The 20,415-nt window shown below is 46.4% G+C and overlaps 1 pseudogene; it reads right to left on the reverse strand.

Annotated features, from left to right (window-relative positions):
• Positions 1 to 266: 266 nt before the first annotated feature.
• LOC127199056 (FYVE, RhoGEF and PH domain-containing protein 4-like) lies at positions 267 to 6,259 on the reverse strand (annotated as a pseudogene).
• Between the last annotated feature and the right edge of the window lie 14,156 nt (positions 6,260 to 20,415).

The raw sequence follows: 20,415 nt of genomic DNA on the forward strand, positions 1-20,415 counted from the left end.
GAATGAAAGGCCCATTGTAACCAGGTAGTGAGTCAATCAATTGACATTTTTTCCCCTTGAGCCTTGAGCTTAGCAAAAAATGTCCCATTTTCCACATTATTTCAGAACTTCAACAGAAGAATGGCCTGCACATATGAAAAAAGGTTCCCCAAAAGATGTATTTATGAAACCATATTTCTCAATGTGGAGTGTGCTAAGAGGCGAGGAGGAAGAGCTGGGACTCCAATGTGCCTTGTTGGAGACTCCACACTGGCAGCTGCTAGAGTTTAGCATTCAGACTTTTCCTTGGGTCCAGGGAGAGTGTTGAAAGTGTTTAGATGCTCACTTGGGCCATCTGGTGTCTCTTCTGTGACAGCTAAAAGGATGCTCTCCAACCATTTCTGTTTCAGTTCCTCACTACCTGCAGCAAAGCCGTATGCAGGCTTGGACTGGGTCGATCTGAAACTGTGTGGCAGATCTGCACGCTAAGGCACATCGTCCACAATATAGCCCAGGAGTTGGTATGATTTCCTGGGCTCTGACATCCTGAGGAGCACCACACATGTACAGCACAAGGGAGTTCTTGCTTGGGGATCACACACCATGTTTTCTGCCGAGGTTTTGACTTCTCCGTTGACTGGAGAAAACTGCACACCTCACTATTTCCTGACACTTCTCCCGATTCAATCTCTGAACTCCCTTTTCTTGTCTTCACGGTCTGGGAATCCACTTATTATTTGGTAACAGTCTTTGCAAACTTTGTTCAACCTTTCGTCATCATGCTCAGCTTGAGCTCCCATACCCATCTTGGGGCTCTTTTTCCTAGCTCAGCAGTAGAAAGGTCCGCGGGAACGTCGTTACCCTTTGCAATTGCATTTCTGAAGGTTTCACGCCTTCGTTGAAAACGTCGATACTGTCTTGAAGGGCCTTAGAGACCCACTCTTCTTTGTCTTGCTCAGAACTGGCCTGTAGCTCCAAAGTTCTCTCTTTCCCAGGCACCTGGAAAGTATGTGGATATTCTTCCTTGTGACTCCCCACAATTTTCATTCCGTCGATGCCGACTCTGGTTGGAACTGTGAATTCTGACCCTACCAAGCTGAATCTGGGCACACAATATAGCAGCATGTCGTTGAATAAGAAGAGAGGGTGCTCTCCGTTTTTCTTATTGCACTATTAGAACGGCTTGCTGCTGTATATAATTTCAAGTGACTTTTTTTTTTTTTTTTTCATCGTTCCAGCCTGGGGAGTCAGGGGCACATCTTCTTCAGGAAATCCTTAAGGAGTATCCCATAGCATGTGATGCTGCAGGGTTACGTTTTCTGTTTCTGAATCTCTTCCTTCAGTCGCCGATTTGAACTGAAGAAGACGCTCTGTCACCGTTTTAACCAGTTTCAGTGCATTATCAAATCCCTTTACATATTCTCCGCACATTTTAAGGAATGGCACCAACCTTTGCAGGATATCTCCCATTCCGGGAGCGGTTTCCCACTCTCGCATTCGCTTCTCCAGCTCTGCTAACGGGAGTTTACTATGGGAGGGCGTTTCTTGACGCGAAACCTTGGGAAAGATTTTATTCACCATCTCTGCAGGAAACGAGGCTCGCTTTGCTGCTTCTTCTAATAGTTGGCAATAAGATACCAGAGCTACGAGGTTGAGCCGGCTGGCATAAGCTTTTCCTGTAAGCAAAAGTTTCCCTGGCTATTTTGTAAAGTGTCTGCTCATTAGTCTCCTTCACGTCATGGCGCTGCTCCATCTTGTGCAGCTCTGGGGTGCTCACTCCATTTCCCGTCTCTTGTAGCTCAGTTTCCATTCCTGGCTCTCCTCCTTTCGAGGGAAGCCCTGCGTCAGCCCCTGGAGTCCCGCCGTTGCTGTCGGGAGCATTTTACATCAAGACTATTGGTTAAGGAGGATGCAGAACCTGTGGCAGTTCCATGTCTTTCTCCATCCACCAAGAGCGTTATCAAGGGAGGCTGCAGCCCTTTGAATGGAAGTCCCTGGGCTCAGCGCAGTCTCTCTCTCATCTTCACATGCTTTAAGCCTGGGGGCTTGGGTTGTATGGGATAAAGGTGAATTCTGCAGCTGTAATGGCCTTGGAGGCACTTGTGGTTTTGGACTTGCAGCTGAGCGTTTTTTCCTGGTGTTCCTCCCGTTTATTCACTGCGCCCCTGTGGTTGTGCTGCTTGCCATGCGAGGTGGATTGATCTTTGAACAGGTATCAAAGCCAGTGGCCTGGCCCGCGACTAAAACATGGTCAGCGCGCCCCAAGTCCTAGGCGCAGGTAGGATCCTGACTTCCGCCGGACGGCCAGCTGCCTGAAGTTGTGGTCGCCTTCGCTGTTCACAGTGGCCTACGGTGGCCTTTTGGAAGGCCAGGCCTGCGTCCAGGCTGAGCGGCTCCAGGAGCCCGCCTGCCCCGTGCCGGCCTTTCTTCCCCGGGCAGTGGGCTATGGCTCCATCCCATTCACGGGCCTCCCTATATCTGGCTTTTGTATGGTGGTGCTAGGAGTTTGAACTCAGATGCTAATGTTTGAACCACAAGCTCTCCTGCCACTTCCTTCCTCTCTCGTTTACAGATTTATGTATTCGTTTATTTTGTGAGTGCATGTGTCTATGTGTACCTATACATGGAGGTTAATGGACAGCTTCCAAGAGGCCTCTGTATCCTTCCACCCCTAGGGTCCCAGCAATAGAACTCAGGACAAGATCGGTAGCAAGTGCCTTTACCCATTGAGCCATCTTGGGATGGCCTCCTGCTTACATTTTTGAAACACTGTCTTTCCTATCCCAGGCTGGCCTAGAACTCCTGGTCACCACAGGCAGCCCACTCTTATTCCCGATAGTACCAGCCATGGTGACTGAGTGTGGAGAGGCCCGGCTCAGGAAGATGGCTCAGCACTCTCCCCAACCATGGTGAAGGGACCTGGAACTTTGGGATCAGGACAGGCGATGGATTTGATGCTGACAGGGTGGGGGGCATGTCAGAGGGAAGGGCACTCGGCGAGGAGGACCCTCCTCCCACAGGCTCTGGGAGCTACAGGAGAGATGCGGGGAGGGAGGCAGAAGTGGGGAAAAGAGACCCACAAAGTAGAGAAGAAAGCTTGCCAGCCATAGGGTACGGGCTCCAAATCCCACAACCCAGTCCAGGCGAGTCTCCTTATGGCCGCGAGGGGGCGCCCAACTCACTCGGGAGGGAGAGGACCTGAACGAAAGGACGGGGGCTGCGGCTAGTCAGCTGGAGGGCTGCAATTGGCAGACCTCAGAGGCTGGTTGAAGAGGGCGCTTCTCAGAAGCCGCTCTCCTGAACTCCGGATTAGGGCGAGAGAACCCTAGGAGCAGGCATGTCCGACGGGGCGGGCGGAAGTGCCTAAGCTAAAGTTACCCAAAGGGGGTCGGGGGCAGCCGAGGCTATTGAGTGCAGCTGCGCAGGCTTCTCTGCGGGGTCAACAAGGAGGGAAAAGTGAGGCCAGGGTGTGACCCCCTGCTTCCTCCTTTCCTCTGTCTTCCTCTCCCCTCTTGCTCTCTCTCCCGCCTCCCTCCTCTTCTTTCCTCCTTCCTTCTCCTCTTCCTCCTCCCACCTCTCTTAAAGAGGTGCTCGTCTGCCCTCATATTGCCGGCAGGGCTAGCCTCCGCCCATCAGCCGTCAGGACAGGGGTAGGGGCATCTTGCCAGTGAGGTAGTTCGGGGAGACGATGGGGTATCCCAGGTGTGAGCTAAGGAGAGAAGTGTGGCCTGTCATCCAAAGATCCCAGAGCCCAGGATCCTGGCGGATCTCCCCACCCTGACTCACCCTGCGAGGCCAATATGAGGCGGGCGGCTGTGGGCAACTAGCCAGTAGCCAAGGGGCAGGTGGGACCTAGTATGAGAGCTCTGAGAGGGACATCACAGGGGCCACCATCTGTGGACAGGAGAGGCAGGAGAATGAGGCAGAGGATTGCTTTTCACTCAGGCCTAGACTCAAGGCCTGGGGACACCTGATAGGTTCCATGGCTGCTCCACGGGATGGTTCAGGGCAGAGGCCTCTCCCCAGGGAGCATAGGATGTCAGATCATCTGAGAAATGGTCACAGGAAGATCTGTTTGTTTGGTGAGCTCTTACATGTCCTTCAAAGCCCCAGTCATAAAACCCATTCCTCCTCAGGGACTGCTTCGTCACACACCAAGGACAAGACCAGCTTCCACACAGGTGGCTCTCCTGCCTGGCCCTTTGTCACTCATCTCTGAGGCTCAGGCTCAGACTCTGTATCGGAAGTGTGTTCAGGATCAGAGAGATTCGAAGAGGGAACAGAGAAGTGTTCTTACATAGACTCAGAGGCAGGAGGAAAGCCATGCCTTAGTCACCTTCCTGAGACCAAAGTAGCTTCTTTCCGGGACCCTCCTGTCCTTCATCTGTCTCCAGCATGGGCCCATCCAGGCCCCTATGCCCCTCCTCTTCAGTGTCTGTGGGGACAGCAGATGACAGGGTGGGCTACAAGAAGTTATGTCTAGATTTAAGCTTGGTCTTTTGACCTCAAGTGAGGTGGATGTAAAGTTACTCTCCCACCTCAGATGATCTAATTAACTAAAAATCTCCCACGTTAGCAGCTTCCCAAATGAGGTGACAGACAGTCTGCTACCTAAGCAGTCACCCAAAACTCTTGATAGCCCAGGAGTATCATCTTCAGCCTTTTGGCCCAATATATCTGACAGACATATTTGTGAGGCAGGAACCATTAAGGACTTGCTTACCTTGTCTTGGCAGAGTTTGGCTGTCAACTCAGCCTGCTGCCAAACTTGCCCTTTTTTAGGCAGAATTCTGTCTATGGTAGAAATGAGAACATTTTGCCCAGTGGCTGCTATGCCACATTTGAAGCTGCTAACCTGAACCCCCTGTATACTCTGGTAATTAATTTTGTTCCTTCTCAAGTCTCTGATGGGGTTGAAGACCAGATAGTTTAGTTTTACAATTAAGCTTAGTTTTTTAGTGGTTATGGTGTTTTTAGGTGTAGATAGATGTTTTAAGTTGATAATGATGAGATATGATAGATATTGATTTACATTCAGAATGTTAGACACACCAAGATAGAAAAGATGTTTTCTTCAAGGCTGACAAATACAAATAGCCAAAACACTAAGAATGCAACATTTATATAATTCCTAATTGTTTCATGGTTCTTCTTGTTGTAGGTAGTTTATTGTATGTATGTGTAATAATAGAAATGTATATGTAAAAAATAAAAATATTCAATAATAAAAAAGAATAAAACTCACCACTTGTACCTGCAAAATAAAAATAAAAAATAAATAAAAATTTAAAAGTCCCCCATGTGTGCCCAGTGACTTGGGTTTTTAGTTAATCCCAGATATAGTCAAGTTGACAACCAAGAATAGCCACTACAAGTGGGTGGTCCCTGTGTAGTCTTTGTTAGTCTTTCCCTGGAGAGCCATCTGCAGCTCCTGGTGTAACTGTGGGTGGCGGCACAGACGTGGAACCCTAGCCCTCATACCGGTCTGCACAGTTCACATGTCACACTTTCATTCCAGAGGAAAAGAATCTACCTCAGTTATTAAGATTTATGTTTTTATTATTTTTAATTATGTGGGATGGGGTGCCCACTTGTGGGTGACCCCCCCAAAGGGCAACAGCTTCCCCAGAACTAAAGTTACAGGTGGTTGTGAGCATCCCAGTAGGTAATGATCTTATATTTACAGTACTCCACACCATTGAGGCCCTCCTCTGAGGAATGCCAGAGCACTGGCTGGCTAATGCCGCTGTCACCAGTACCAGGCCCTACTCATTGGCCACCCTTAAGTCCTGCTTGAGAAACCCACCCTGTTGCCTGGTGATGCCCAGCTGGTACTCGTCCATGACTGTGATGAAATGAAAGATAAAACTGGGTGTGTGGGAGCTGCAGTAGTCACTCCCCTTTGCTTTGTGTCAGTGCCTCTGCATTCTGCATAGGGATGGATTTTCCCCCTATGAGATAATGTTTGGAAGAACACAGCGCGCACACACACACACACACACACACACACACACACACACACACACACACTGCTTCCCCAGCTCAGAGACCAGTATTGGCAAAACTCTCCATCCATCCCTTTCTAAAGTCACCACAGACCCTCCAGACCTCCATAAAGCCTATTCATTGACCTACCTGAGAGACCCAGCTGACGTCCAAGTCTATCATCAATTTCCCCTTGTTCAAGACCAGTGATGCCATCTGGGTCAAGCAGATAGCCAAAGGGGGAACAGGAACAAGCCTGGCTCTCCACTCCTACAGCTGCGAAGGCAGCTAGCATTATACCATGGACCCACCACACCCGGGTCAAGAGAGCAAAAGCTACATACAATGGTGCCAAATGGACTGTCTCCAGACTGTAGAGCCCCAGACCCTCCCACTCCTGCCCTTCCACTTCTACCTCTTCCTAAGTCTGGTCTTTTGCCCTGTAACTATCGATTCCATCACCCTCAGGCCTGGACCAGGAGCTGAGAAAGACAGACACGGGGCAGACGACAGCGAGCGTGTACTGCAGACCAGCAACCCGTATTCTGTCCTGACCTTTGCTCACTGCTGCCCTCTTTAAGTGCTTGGTTCTGTCTCTTAGGCTAGAAACACAGAGTTTACACTTCTGTGCATGCCCTGCAGCTGGGCCCATGAGTTGCCAAGAACAAGGGAGTTTCCATTGGGGAAAAAAACGGTGTTGTGAAACAGCCTTCCTAGAAATGCACGGATGTACACAAACATATAGAAAAAGAGAGCCCCTTCCAAGGGATACACAGTAGTAAAATGTAATCCAGTGGCCATCAAGTTAAATGTCTGGAAATTCCTTTTTTTAAAAAAAGATTCTAGCCTTTGGAAAACAGGGAGAACCTGGGAATCCGACTCTATGCCACAGAAAGGGACCAGGGGGATGGATTCGCTACCCAGAAGAAACAACTTCCCCAGGCCCCCAGACCTCTGGGTCCTAACAAAGATCTCCCACCTGTGCAGAGACACTCCCACTCTCCCACACAAAGCACTTAAAACACCTGGGTCCAGAGTCCCACCTCCCGATGTCCAGGAAGCTGAGGGGTCCCCCTCCCTATCTGCCACTCTTAACAGGCCCATTTACTGCTGATCATTCCCAGGCAGACATCAGCCAGGATTGCTGGTTGTACCTAGACCCCCAGTCCCTGTACTACATAGGAGTAGAACTAACCAGATGTCAGCCCACTGACTGACATTGTGACTAGGGACAGTCCAAATTAACATTAAAGGGAGGGTAAAGTTGTTTAGTATCCAAAACCTTTAACCCAGGAGCTAGCTCGTCTGAACAGCAGCAACATTACTAAGCCTCTGAGACTACTTAGTGGACAAGTACTAATGGTTTAATTAGACGTGCCTCTTTTGATGTTTCCCAAGGTGAGAAACCCCTCTGGTGGGTGCTGTGGCTCAGTGAGCGGTGAGGGAGGCTTCCACACCACTCTATATTATGAGTGCCCAATGTCTGCTGTCATACTTCGTGACACAAAAAAAAAGAGGATCCTAGCAATCTAGTAGCTCCTCAGAATGAACCCAGAATAGGGACGTGGCTGCTTCCCCTGACCCCATGGAAGTTCCCTCCAGTGCTGGCCGACCTGGCACCTTCCCCTAGTGCCAGTGGTATGCTCACCTACCCCAGAGTTCATATCAACTCTCTGTTGGCCCAAAGGCTGTATTAAAAAGCTTGCTGCTGTGCCATAAGATCTGCAGCTCAACACTGTTCTCTGGGGTCTGTATCCCCCAGGTTGGTAACTCGGTCTCCGAGTCACCCTCACCCCCTGCTGGATCCCAGTTCCCACGCCCTCTCATGTGTCTTAGTACATATTCTGCCCCAGGCATATCTATATAATGGAGGAAGAAAGGAAAATGTATTTTAATGAGGAGCCTGGACTACAAAGAAAGACAGAGCTGTGCCTGTCCTCGTCCCACTCCTGGTTGTTGCCAGCATAGCTGTCTCAACAGTCATGGGCACGCGAGTCTTTATGGTGGGACATGGAAACATCCTAAGTGGGCAGGTTGATCAGGACTGACAGGTATTAAAAAGTTTCCGTGTCTGAATTAAAACAACAGTTAGATTCCCTTGTAGAAATGGTCCTACAAAATCAAAGGGGCTTAGACTTACTTTGCATGAGGTAAGGGAGACTATATATGGCTTGGGGGGAAAAGCCTGTGGTTTCTATGCTAAGAGATTAGGAAGAATTTTAAATGGTCTTGCCATGGTTGAGGAAAACATCAAAAGGAGAGAAATACATAAATCAGATAATTGGTGCCAGTCTCCTCTTTCTTGGCTCCCCTGGCCAACTACTCTGCTATCAGCACTGGCCGGGCCTTTAAATATCATTCTGATTGAATTAACAGTGAGACCCCAAAACTGGAGAGATGGCTCAGTGGTTAAGAGCACTAGTTCCTCTGAATTCAGGAAAATCTGAATTCAAAATCAGGTCACACTGAACTCTGTGGCCTTGTTCTTCCAGAGGTCCTGAGTTCAATTCCCAGCAACCACCAAATGGTGGCTCACAGCCATCTATAATGAGATCTGGTGCCCTCTTCTGGCAGGCAGGCACACATGCGGGCAGGACATTTATTGTATACATAATAAATAAATAAAACCCAAAACAAAACAGCAAGGCCCTGCATCTTAAACTATATGGCCAGTTAGCAGTGAGTCCATGATTTGACTCATTAAGACAATGTGGAATGTAACCGGCCCCCAGACCTTAGCACTGCGGACTGCAGAATGGAAGAATCATTATTACTCAGGCCCTAAAACTCAGAGCAAGGACAGCACCACCTGTCTAAACAAAAACAAAGACCCAACGCATCAAAGGCAGCAAAGCCTGCAGTCCTGGGAAAGTCTCTAAATGGACTAAGTGTGCTTTTTTTGGGCTTCTGTGGTTCTGCTTCTGGCTGACTGTCAACCCAGGGTATGATTTAGTCCTTAAAAGGTCACCCTGAGAAAAGCTTGGGGCTACACTCAGTGTAGTCGCCAGCTGGCTAATAAACTTTCTATTGGCTTAAACTAGTGCGGGAGTAGTCTTCTCTGGTGGACACGCCATGTCCATGACACGATGTGCATCAGGACTCGGTGCAGACGACAGATCTACTCTAGATCCTTTGTGAAGAGAAGGATTTGTTGCAGGCTATCGAGGAGAAGAATGCTAGAGAGCTTGGCCCCACACCGAGCCGCCGGGCACAACTCCGAGGCGGAAATGGAGCTAGCAAGCTGGCAGGCTGGCTTTGGCTCCTTACAACCCTTGCTGCCGTTGGTAACGCTTTCAGATCAAAAGCTGCTGTGGCTGCACTGGCCTACTGAGACTCAGAAGAGCAAATCCACCCCCACCTCTGTCACCCAGCTTCCTGGAGCCCCCCAAGGCCGTGGCACGTTCCACCAAGGTGGAAGGTGGTCTTTTCAGAAGAAGGGAAGCTACGTGCAGAGGCCTTGGCTTAACTGAGCAAGAAATCACTCTAAAAGGAACCTGGGTTATTTTAAAAATAGAGTCTTTTCCATGTTTGTCACAGGATTCTTTTTAAATTGTGTGTTTGCGTACACATGTGTGTCCGTGTGCGCACACACTTTGGGTGTAAGTAACAAAAAGTGAAGATAAGAGTGTGCCAGAGTGGTTGTGGGTTTCGTGTTTGCTCTTCTGTCTTCTGCCGTTGTCTCTCCTAACACCTAGCGACTGCCATTTTCTACCTCCGGTTCGCGGCGCGGTTTCCTGCTCCCACGGACTTGCGTTGGTGGCATTTCCCAGCCCCTACCAAGCCCTCTCTTGCCTGTTTCCATACTTCTACTTTTCACCCTCTGACATTACTGTTATTATTATTGGTTTGTTTGTTTGTTTGTTTTTCAAGACAGGGTTTCTCTATGTTATCTTGGCTGTCCTGGACTCGCTTTGTAGACCAGACTGGCCTCAAACTCACACAGATCCACCTGCCTCTGTCTCCCGAGTGCTGGGATTGAAGGTATGCACCACCATGCCCAGCTCTCCTCGGACATTATTTTATGTTGACTGTCCTACCTAAAAGTCATCTCTATGAGGACAGAGGCTTTAATCTGCGATATTCACTAATATGTCCCTGGCGTATCTTTCAGAAGCCAATATGTGGCAGGCACTAAAGCCACAAACTGAGATATGAGGCTTATGCAAGGCAGGGGGTTGTAAGCCGCTGATGAGGTCATTCTTTCATATAAACTCCTTAGTGCCACTCAGTTCATATTCTGTAATACAAAACAAATTTTTTGAGTACTTCGTATACCAAACACAAATTGGTGAAAAAAGAGGTTCTATCCTCAGAGCTTTCCAAAGTCACGTGATACAAAAGATAACTGTGTACAGAGGTGATGCCCGTTTAGTGTGGCAGCAACCTTAACCTGTGTTTTGTAGCACATCTAACAGAGGAGTTCAGAGACCTTGCAGCTGCCCAAAATACCATCTGTTGCTTCTTCCAGGTAGAGGGAAACAGGCTCCTTGTATCCCACAGCGCTGCCATCTTCAGGCTCCTAAGAGCAGAGACAGCATGGAAAGTGACCCCAGATGTTGTGGGGCCAGCCCTGGACAGGACATGCATTCATTCCTCGTACAGTCCACCAGACAGACCTCCATCACAGTTCCTGCCTGATTCAGGGGTGGAGGACAATCTAGTGACGGCCCATGAAGCAAAGGCTGCTGGTCTGAGCAGCATCCCAGCTAAGCACCACTACAACTTAGCCAAGGGAAAATGTCAGGGCCATTTTCCAGGAGCATATCACTCACTCACAGAGAAAGTGTTGACATGTGGGAACCAGGAAAATCTGAATTCAAATTCAGGTCACACTGAACTTTGTGGCCTTAGTGGTTATTTGACCTCTCTGCTCTACATTCCAACTCTGACAAATGGAATTGCCAAAGAATTCAATTAACTTGACTCAGAAACTTGTATTGAGTGTATGCAATCTTCAGGGCAGTACATGGAGCACATTTTTTAAAAATACTAATAATTAGAAAGAAGAGGGACAGAAAGGGTAAAAGAAATAAAGCTATTTACATAGACACAATGAAGGCGGGCTAGAGGATACAGTGAGAGGCTTTGAATGGAATAGACACTGCGCAGAGGCATGAGAGAGCAGGTGTGTTCCAGAAACCACAAGATTTTTACTAGTGTATTTGCATAATAAAATTAGTTTTCCTAAAAACCACTCTGTCCAGAAAAGATTAGAAACAAAGAAACTCTGATGTTGTGCTAAGGAGCTGTGTCTTGAAAATACAGGGAGCCGCTGGCACCTTAAAGCTGCACATTCAGGTCGCTCCACGGAAGGTCTCTCTGGGAACTATGGAGACTTGATTGCTATAGATAGCTGGGAATAGGGAGGGTTGGTTCCCATCACCTGTCATCCAAGTTAGGGGGATAAAGCCAGAGCCACAGGTGTGCTAGGTGATATCAATTCAAAGACAGTTAAAAATAAAAACAAAAAACCATTGATGACCATGAGGAAGTCTAGGATGACTCCCAGATATGTGTTTTGTGCAGCCAGAAAACAATGATACCTCAGAGGGATCCAGCAAAGAGGACCCAACAGCTCTTTAGCCACTTGACGGTCTTCCATAAATACTCTGCGTGTTGCTCTTTATTCACCAAAATCTAATGTTCTAAATATCCTTCCAAGACAATCTCTGGAAACTTCAAGATTCTGTTTAGCTTTCGGTCCCTGCAGACCATCGCTTTGTGACCCAATCTTTTCTTTTCCCTTTAAAAGAGTTGTGTGTACTTTTGCAGCTCTTTGAATCAAGCCACAGTTTACTTGTCTCCACGGTCTTTGCAGGTTGGATACTTCAAAGCCTCCTTGCACATACCATCTTCCTCCAGCTCACAGCAACTCCACCCCAGATCCTTGCTGGTGAGGGTTGTTAGGTTGCCAAACAACAAAGCACCAGGGTGAGATAAGATGTAAGAGCATCCCCTGCCTAAATGTTAGTTCAAAAGCCACAGAAAGAGGAACCCCAAGATAAATATAGCACCCATGTTTATGCAAACGTATGTTGGAGTCATCAGACTTCCCAGAGGCATGGAAAAATAATACCCCAAATATTTACATGAGCTGTGGGAAAGGAGAAAGCGTCAAACCAGTGGTGGTCGTGGGAACTGTTTCTTCCTCGTCCTCCTCCTCCTCCTCCTCCTCCTCTTCTTCTTTTCTGACTTAAATATTAGGATTCTCATTATAAAAAGAAGCCAGCTCATCGGCACAGGGTTCCTTTCTATAACACAGCTATTCAAAAAGCCAGAGCTCTACCCAGAAAGCTGCCCAGGAACTTCAAAAGAGAGAATAAAATTACCTACAAAACTGGCAGATGTAAGATAAAAAAGATAAAATCCCTGTCCAAATAAGCAAAGAAAGCAAAAGTGCCAAAATATAAACCTTTGTCTTTCTTCTGTGGACTCTCCTTTGACATTTTTTAATTTGCTAATTAATGTAATCTGATGAAAAAAATACGATCTTTAATATTATTGTGGAAATTCCTGCTCACTTTTACATTTTCAGCAAAATAAGACAGTTCCTATATTTCAGCTTATAAACACATTTGCATTTTTATTAGTGGAACCATGGAAACACTACATTTTTTTAAATATGTATTTCTTTTACTAACAATGTATACAGTCCTACCTATACTTATTAATGAGTAAGAAAGGCTAAAAAGTAAAGCAACCCCAAATGCCTTCCTTTCTCTCTCCTCCGGAGTCACCAGACTGACTGTTTAGCACAAGGAATAAAAGTGACATGGGAAAGGTTAAGAGCATTTCTTCGTGGTGGCACTTCTCAGAATGATATTCTTTTCTTTATGCAAGGAGAGAACGTTCCATCTCAAGTGGAAAGCGCAGCTTCTTGGGGCTGTCAGCCATTCGTGTTATACACCAACTTTTAACTTGCCTTGAATCCCTCTGACCTACACCTGTATTCAGAGGATATTTGTATTAGTTCTTTTCTCACTGGTGTGGTGAAGTCCTGTGGTTGCACGCCCGATGGCCTGGCAGATCTGCACCTCTGCAGGTTGGTCCAGCCACTGCTTGTTTCTGAACAGGAACAGGTGGGCCTCAAGATCAGAGGCTCCCTTCTCTCTCAGGGGCCACTAGAGCATTTTAGGGGCTGAGGCTTGTCACTTGGGTTCACAGCCTCTCCAGGGGAGGTAGGAAATGAGTTCCCATGCCTGGTGTCACCATTAGCTCTTTGCTTCATCTACCCTGTGCAGCACAGCGAAGGAAGGGCATAGACGCCTGAAACCCGCAGGCAGACATAGGGAGATGCAGGCCCAGTGAGTGCTTCTGCAGGGGTCAGCACCAAGCGACCTGCAGTGGTTGGGCAGGCCCCAGCCACTACAGAGGCAGTTCTGCCATTGCTGCCTGATCACCAGGCATCCAGCAGCAGTTCCCCCCAGAGTAAATGGAGTCTCCGATGGTCATGGTGGAGTGAGCAGTCAAGCCAACTTTACTTATGAATTAGAGATTTATAAAAAAAAAAAACCCTGGGCATTGAGGATGGGTGTGTCTGATTCGCTTAGGGCTCATGGTGCCAGGATACCTCGTCTACATACAGTGATACAGTGACTCCATAGCATGGAGCCTTTATCACAGGAAGGAAGGCAGTACTTAACTATCTTGTGTGAGAGAGGATGGCGTTGAGGTATAAAGACCATTGGTTAGAGGCTACAATCTCAGCATGGAGTGGGATACTTCCTGGAATTCCATGTGCTTGTTATCAGGAAAGGTAGGGCCTGTATTTTCTTTTAGGACTATGTGATGCCCATTACAAAAATCTGGAATTGCCAGATCAGGTAGGATGAGGGCCCCTGCTGAGAAAGAGAGTCCGTTCTGCATAGTCCGAGTGGGAACGCAGCTATCCAGAGAAGGCCAGGCTTCTACCTCAACCAGTCCTACAAAGTAGTGGAAGGGAACAACTTAAGGGAGGATCTCAGAGCACTCCAGTCACTGTGGCAGGGAAGGCGTGAGGGGCGGGGGAGCTCTGGGTGTGGTGGTGGGAAAAAGATCGGGTGCCTGCTCAACTGTGGCCAGATCAGGAAGGAGAAAAGAGGTGTCAGGACTCTGCTAGCTCTTTTCCTTTTCCTTCTTATTCAGTGGTGGTTCCCTTTAAAAAGCTGTGAAGCCTTCTAGTAAATTTTTGGTTGGTTGGTTGGTTTTGTGTTTTTGTGTGGTTTTTGTTCTTGTTGTTCTTGTTCTTGTTGTTTTCAAGATAGGGCCTCGCTACATAGTTCTAACTGCCCTAGAACTCACTATGTAGACCAGGCTGGTCTTGAACTCACGGAGATCTGCCTGCCTTTGCTTCCTGAGTGCTGGGAATAACGGTGTGTGGCACTTCACCCAGTTATCCAGTAGAGTTTTAATAAATCTTGTTGTATTGTTCAAAAGAGAGTCAAGCTAAGTCTCACCCCAGCCCAGTAGCAGCCTGCTTGTAGGTGCCTCTACTCCACCCTACCTCCATTACCAGGGAACTCTGGCAAGCCTTGGTTCAGACCTAGCTTTACTTTATTGTTTTTAAATTATCTGTATTACCTGTATTATCTGTAGGCCTGGCTAGCAATCAATCAAGATACAGACACTTGTTATATTTTAAAATAGCCTTAGTTAACCTGGGGCAGGGCAGATATCAATCCTCTAAACTACTTCCTATAGTGGGTCGGGAATGGGATATGTGTCCCAATCCCATGCCATCTGCTTCTAGTAACTTCTATCAGGCTACCTCCCATCCATAATCCCAAATACTTTCTAATGTTCTTCATCTGTGCTGGATTCTCCATCCACACTGGCCACATGCTTCTCATCCACCTAACCCATGGCAGCCTTCCTCTTTCTCCTCTTGGGTCTTTCTCCTGGTCTTTCTCTTCTTCCTCCTCATGGAGGTCTTTCTTCTTCTTCCCAGATTTCCTCCTTCTCTCTCTAAACCCAAGGAATCTTAGCCACACCTCTATCTCCTCTGCCCTGCCCTGGTAGGATGGTTTTTTATTAACTAGCATCAAAATACATCATACCATCCCCCAACATTACTTCCTCCTGTGAACCCTCTCAGACGCCCCTTCTAGGCCACTCCCGCTCCTCTGAGTCGGCCACTCACCTAGAAACACTTTCTGCCTAGGATCTCCAGAGGCTACACCAAACTGGGAGTCAGGTAGGTGGTTTCCCTCTCCTTCCTGGCCTCCATTATAATGCCTCCAGTTTCACCCTCGAATTCTATAGCATCGTGCTTACAGGTGCCTCTCCTCCCACTCTAACTTTATTCCCCGGGGGACTCCAGTGAATCTTGGTGCAGGTGCAGCTTCTTTCCTTCTTTCGAACCCTTTCTGTGTCCGCTCTTCTAGCCCATCCCCATCCTTTTGTGTCAATCTTCAGTACTGGAAACACTTTCTGCATGGGCCCAGTGGCCACACTGGGCTGGAACAGAAAATATTTCCAACAAAACCATAAAAGAAAATTTCCCTGACCTAAAGAAGGTTCCTGTCTAGGTACAAGAAGCATACAAACATAAACAGATGGGACCCATGACATATAATAATCACAACATGAGGCATACACAACAAAGAATATTAAAGGCTTCAAGAAAACTCATCAGAATAGCACTTGGTTTCTCAACGGAAAATTTTGAAAGCCAACAGAGCTTGAAGCAATGCATTTCAAGTACTAAAAGACTATGACAGCCAACCTAAATAATATACCCAGCAAAACTATCTGCCACGATTGAAAGAAAAAGAAAATGTTTTCATGATATAAATTTCCTGTTTTTAAAAATTATATCCTACATACCAAATCTAAAGAAAATACATGAGTCATTATTTCAGGCTGAAGACAAAAATGAGCATAGCAGAGAGACAGTAGAATGAAATACAAACTCATAGTCATTAAAACATAAAATACCACTAAGAATACAACCAATAATACCAAAAAAATAAACAACATGATGCCACAACTAATCCATTTCAGCAATAATTTCAAATATCAATGGCTTCCATTTGCCAACCAAAAGATAAACACTGATGGAATAGATTAAGAAACAAAATCCATCTATCTGTTGTCTACTTGAAACGCACCTTAGTTTTAAAGAGAGGTGCCAACTTAGAGAAAAGGGATGGATAAAAGGTTCTAAGCAGAGAGACTCCAGAGGGAAGAGGACACCCATCGGCCCACCAGCCACTGTGTGGCCCGCCTGCAGCTGGAGCCACTACACTGTGCAAGTATGTGGTAGAGAGCCTGGCCTGCCCCCTGAGGCCATAGGGAAGTCCTGGCCTGTGCTGCTGCTGCTAAGAGCCATGTCTGAGTCAATGGCCATGCAGCAGCAGGAGTCTATGTCGATGTCCATGGCTCATGATACCACCCAAGGCCATGAGGACTTCCCTGGTCTGGGCTGCTGCCTGGGACCATGTTGATGTCCAAGGGCTGTGCAGAAGAGTTGGTCCCACACTTTACTGGCTGAGGCACTTTGGGGATCTGGCTCCACCCCTTGCTGGCTACAGCACTCAGGAGAGCAGGCCCTGCATGCACCACACCTGGGAAACACAGTAGAGCTGGCCCCGATGGTAGGAGCTCAGATGAGCCTCTCCAAGGCGTGAGCAACTGACTGTGGTGAGGTGATATGAGTGAAGGAGAGATGACCTCTCCCTGGCCCCTTGCCCCTCACCACCTGCAGCAGGAGGGAGAACTAGCCCTGGGGTCTATAAAATACTTGCAAATCGAATGCAGACATAGACCAAAAAGATTATCCACTGAGACCAAGTTGGCTTTATCCATAAAATGCAGAGATGGTTCCACACTGTCAAGTCAATAAATGCAATTTACCACAAAAATGGACTTAGAGACAAAAAACATTACATGATCATCTCAGTAGATGCAGAAAAACCTTTTGACAAAATCCAACATGACTTTATCGTAAAAGTCCTAGAGAATATAGGATGAAAGGGAATACACAATGCAATATGAGAAACCCACAGCCAACATCATTGCAAATGTAGAAAAGCTTGAAGCAACCTCACTGAAGGGAGGGGTGAGATATGGATGTCCACTATCCCCACTCCTTTTCAATATTTGTGCTTGAAGTACCAGCTGGAGCAATCAGGCAAGAAAAGAAAATTAAAGGAATACACATAGGGAAAGAAGAAATCAAATTCTCCTTACTTGCAGACGACATTAGAGATCCCAAAAACCCTACCAGAAAACTTACAGAAATAATAAATGACTTCATCAATGTGGCAGTATGCAGTATCAACTTGTACAAATCAATAGCTATTTATTTATTTAGGTTTATCAAGACAGGGTTTCTCTGTGTTAACAGTTCTGGCTGTTCTGGGCTTGCTTTGTAGAACAGGCTGGCCTTGAACTCAAAGAGATCTGCCTACCTCTGCCTCCTGAGTGCTGAGGTTAAAGACATGCGCCACCATACCCAGCTTCAATAGCTTTTATATAACCAACAACAAACATACAGAGAAGGAGATCATGGGCACACTTCAATTCACAGTAACTCAAAGAAATAAAATATCCATGAATAAACCTAACCAAGGAAGGGAAGGACCTCTACAATGAAAACTTTAAAACCCTTGAAGAAAGAGTAAAAAAAAAAAAAAAAAAAAAGACAAAAAGACACCAGACAATGGAAAGACATCCCATGCTCATGGAGTGGTAGAATTAACATTATGAAAACTACCATTTTACTTAAAGCTATTTACAGATTCAAGGCAATCAAAATCAAAACCCTATCTCACTCTTCACATCAATGGGGAAAAAACTGTCCTAAAATTCATATGGAACAATAGATTGTTTGCTTCAAACAAGCAAAACAATCCTGACCAAAAAGAGCAACACTGGAGGGATTACCATTCCAGATCTTAAGAGCTATTACAGAGCCAAAGTAATAAAAACACTATAGTACTGGCCCAAAAACAGACATTTCGACAACAGGACAAAATCAAAGTCATAAACATTCTGTATGCATAACTTATAATTGACAAAGATGCCAAAAACATAAGCCAAAAGGGAAAAAGCATCTTCGACAAATGGCGCTGGAAAAACTGGACATCCATGTGTAGAAAAATAAAATTAGACCTTGCATAAAAACAAACAGCAAATGGATCAAAGACCTAAGCACGAAACACTGAAACTGCTAGAAAATGTAAGCAGTATCCTGCATGATACATGGATGTTGGAAAGGGCTTCCTGCATGGGACTCATTTGTTCAAGAATTAAGGCCACCAAATGACATTTAGGACTTCATGAAACTAAAAAAAATTCTGCACAGCTTTAAAAAAAAAAAAAAAACAACAACAACAACTAAAAAAAAACTTTCAACTGGATGAAGAGGAAGCCCACAGAATGGGAGAGACTCTTTGCCAGCTACACATCTGACAGGACATTAGTATCTAGAATACTCAAATAACTCAAAAAAGAAAGATTAAAAACACAAATGACCCATTCAAAAAGTGGACCTGGGACATAGATAGAGAATTCTCAAAGGAAGAAAAGTCATGGTTTTTAAAAACAATCATCCCATCAATTAGTGAAATGAAAGTCAGAACGTCATTGAGATTTTTTATCTGACCCCAGTCGAAACAGCAAAGAAGGATGGAACAACTGACAATAAATGCTGGAGGGGATACAGGAAAAAGGGGAAGCCTCGCCCACTGTTGAGTGGGGTTGTACACCGTGGCAGCTGCTATAGAAATGAGGGCGGAGAATTCTCACAAAGCTAATAATAAGTCTACCACATGACCCAAGACGACTTCTTGGCCCGAAGGGCTCCTCTTTTCACAGATATTTTCTCATCCATGTTCATTGCTGCTCTAGTCACAATGTAAACAACCTAGGTGTCCTACAACTGGTGAATGGACACCAAAAATGTGGTACATATACGCTATGGAATACTATTCAGCTGTAAACGAAAATGAAATAATGAGTTTTGCAGGTAAGTCTATGGAGCTAGAAAAGGTCTTATTGAGTGAGATAATCTAGACCCAAAAAGACAAACACCAACTGTTCTCTCTTATTGGAGTCTCCTAGCTTCAACTCTTCAGAGGTGATACTACGTAGCTTATAGTAATTACAGAAACCAGGAAAGTAAAACTGGACCGTTGCTGGCGGGGGTGGGGTGGGGGGTGGAGTGCTTCAAGAACAATAGAGAAGGGAATAGTAGGGTATTAGTAACTGTATCAGGGAAGTGGGAAAGGGAAAGCGGGGTCCTCGGGAAGGGGAGGGAGGTAAATACAGGAAAAGTGAGGTGGGTAAAATAACAACATGCATGTCTGAAAACGCCACAAGGTATTATACTATGAACTATTTACCTAAAAAAGTAAAACCTCATAATGCATGTAATTCGGTGTGTAAGCATACATATATAGTTTTAATAAGCTTTTCCTATCTGGGCTGATGTTGCTCCCTCCAAGAGCCAAGGACTGTCTAACAAAACCCCCATTGCCAGACATGAGAGGCCCTCTTTTGAGTTGTTGTCCAGGGCTGTCAAAGAGACTCCCAAAGTATACAGCTTGTTATTGACGTTGGTTGTCCCCTCACCCCCACCCCGAGAGGTAGAAGTTACATTCCTGTTGCTGGGAAAAAAAAAAAAACATGTTCTTCAGACACTGGGCTTAGGGGCCCTTGATCTGTAACTAACCTGAATGCCCCCCTCTGAGGACTAGCTTTCATGATTCCGGAAGGTACCATGCAAGTTTCCAAAGAAGGGAGGCAGCCAACAGCCCTACTCAGCCATGCCCAGCATGGAGCAATATCCTACAGGTACAGCATTGGCACACATACCTTGGCAGTAACCAACAGCTCTCCCACTGAACTTGAGACCTGCTCAACAAAAGGGATGCCCTGCCTGGTCCTGGAAACCTAGCTAACTACTCGGTACTAGTGAAGTCATGATTATTGCAGGGGGATCTACAGTCACTCATTTACATAACCCCTAACAGTAATCTTTAAATATTTGCCTTTTATACCCACAGATAAGCGTAGCCTTTACTCCCCATCAAGGAAACTTCTTGCAACAAATGGAGATCGCTACGGAAAACCACATCCAATCAAAATGCAGCCCTGTAGAGCCCAGCAAAACACTCCCACACGTAAGGCTGAAAGAACATGGCAGACAGTGCGGCAGAGAGATCGTCGGAGCCAGAGGATCAGGGACTTTGCCGTGGCAGCGTGCCTCCTGCTAACATCAGAAGTCAGAAGCTGCCCCAACATGGCCACCCAGGCATGACCTGAACAAGGGATGACACCAATGGACATGCCATATTGAATAGGAAAAGCTCAGGAGGCCTCAACCCTACACAAAGAACTACAGGCAACTGAGTGAAGCTGGGAGCAGAGAGGTAGTCCTCCCCAGGGAAGACTCTAATTATTTGTCCAGTGCTAAACGGTCAGCCCCAAAAACATACATACAAGTAACATTATCAGGACACACCAGGC

The sequence above is a fragment of the Acomys russatus genome, chromosome 15, assembly GCF_903995435.1.
Source record: "Acomys russatus chromosome 15, mAcoRus1.1, whole genome shotgun sequence".
Lineage (NCBI taxonomy): Eukaryota > Metazoa > Chordata > Mammalia > Rodentia > Muridae > Acomys > Acomys russatus.